Below are 2452 nucleotides of genomic sequence, written 5' to 3'. Positions count from 1 at the left end.
CCCCGGGGGCCCTGCCCGGCAGCCTTACCTAGCTAGACGGTCCCTTGGGTTGGCTGACCCGTGGCCCATGACCTGTGCCTCCATGTCCATATTTCTTAAGCTACATTTAAGGAAATCATGTCTTAACTAATTTTGAGTGTTGTCTCCTCATCTTGTACACTTAACTCCAGCAGGTTTAATCTTGGCATTTATCATCTGGTCAAGTCCTTCACTTGTTCTTCAGCCATTCAAATCTGGTATTCACAACGTCTTCTGTGTCCATAAAATAAGGTGTGGGATTAATAGATTTGATGAAGACCTGTTTTTGTTTTGTTTTGCTTTGCTGTTTTCCTTGCCACACTGGACTTCTAGTTGCCACCTAGATTGGGTTTAGAAGATGGGGAACTGTGGCTATTTCTTGGCCTGAGTCTCTCCACAGTAGAGGTGTAGACGAGAAAACGAGATCTCAAAGAGACTGGCTGTTGAGCGCAGGGCACCGCCAACAGCCTCGGTAGTGGCATTAGCTGGGTTTGGGGCGGCCGAGGTGTTCTGGGAGGAGTTACTTGGAAAGGTTTTACAACAGTGGTTTGATGTAAATGAATCTGAGTGGGCAGGAGCAGCGCCAGCAGCAGCAGCAGCCCCAGCCCCAGCCTGGCCACCATCGCTCTGCCCATGTCTGCTCCTCGGTGCGCGGCGCGTCTTGCAGGATACAGGATGCTTCGTTCTTTTTTTTATTTTATTTTTAATGAGTAATTGGTTTATTAGAGCATCTTGAAAAGTAGCAAGGGAACCAATTGTGGCCTTTATGGGAAGTAGCCAATCAGAGTATGGTTCTGAAGGTGAGGTTTTTGAAGGGGAGCCAATCATGGCCTTTGGCATTGTGTAATTGTTTGCTTTCTGAGAAACTGGCAATATTCGCTGGTGCGCAGCCTCCCACAGACATGAAGTGATTTTATATAATAATGCTTTTGGGAAATGAGGTTGTAGTAGGTGTTTATATTTGAAAACTAAATTTGGGGGCAGCTTTTAGTCAAAACTCAGACTTTCAAGGGAGAAACATTCCTCATGCCTGTTATAATATCATGATTCTCTTAAGTAAAGGCAACAGTAAATAAACACACATGTGTCTACTTTCCTTGTCTAACAAAAGCTGCAAACGACTCTTGAACTTTTTCTTTCCAATCTTCTTCACTCAGCTCCTAATGCACTCTTACTGCTTTTTGTGTTTCTTCACAAAGTTGATAATGATGATCAAAATATTTGAAGACCTAGCATCCAAGTTGATCAGGAATGGTTTCATCAGAAGGAATGATAACTTCACCTCTCTTTCCTGTCCTTGTTTCACATTCTTAAGTTTTGACTGTAACAATTTATATTCAGTCTCTTTTATTTTATTTTTAAAATTTTTATATACATTCAATCACATTGTTTAGCTTACAATGTGAACATTTCAATACGTGAACATTTCTCCCCAGTCCAGTTGATCAAAATATCTACAACCAATAACACCACACCTCCCCATCCCGTCAATACTCTACCTCCATATTCATTCTCCAAAGGTCCTTCCTTAGGTCCCACTCTTCCACACACACCTCACATGGCATTCACACCCATCTCTTGTGTTTGTCAAACAGTTTCAGTCACAGAGTGTAGACACTCGGTATATATTAAGTGGGGACAGACAATGTCTCTCCTTCATATCCTGACTTGCCTCAATCAGAAGTAAATCTTCCATATTCTTCCACTTTCTGTCAAAAGCCAGGGTTTTGTTGTTCTTAATGGCTGAACAGTATTCCATAGAATATATGTGCCACAGTTTTTCAATCCATTCTTCCATATGGGGGGACTTGGGTTGGTTCCATGTCTTAGCAATCGTGAATAGTGTCACAATAAACATCAATGTGCAAGCACTTTTCCAATGAGGAATTCTTCTGTCCTTTGGGTAGATACCAAAAAGTGGGATCGCTGGATCATATGGTAGTTCTATTTGTACATTTAGAGGAATCTCCAAATTGTTCTCCACAGTGGCTGGACCAACTTACATTCCCACCAGCGGTGTAAACAAGTTTCCCTTTCACCACATTCCCGACAACAGTTATTATTAATATTATTTTTAATCTTAGACATTCTGACTGGGGTTAGGTGGTACCTCATTGTTGTTTTTATTTGCATTTCCCTTATGGTAAGGGATGTTGAGCAGTTTTTCATATGTCTTTTGGCTATTCGTATGTCATCTCTAAAGAGATTGTTTTTTTTTTCCAACTCCTTCCCCCATCTTTTAATAGGGATGATCATCTTTTTTCCAAACATCTGCTTGAGTTCCTTGTGTATTCTGGTAATCAGTCCCTTATCGGATGCATAATTTACATATTTTCCCATTTTGAGAGCTTTCGATTCAAAGTAATTTTACTGTGTCTTTTGCCATGCAGAAACTCCTCAGTTTGATGTAATCCAACTTGTCTGTTTTGGGGAT

Source organism: Tupaia chinensis, unplaced genomic scaffold (genome assembly GCF_000334495.1).
Source record: "Tupaia chinensis unplaced genomic scaffold, TupChi_1.0 Scaffold146404_1, whole genome shotgun sequence".
Classification (NCBI taxonomy): Eukaryota; Metazoa; Chordata; class Mammalia; order Scandentia; family Tupaiidae; genus Tupaia; species Tupaia belangeri.
The sequence above is the reverse complement of the archived record's forward strand: the minus strand, read 5'-3'. Positions refer to the sequence as shown.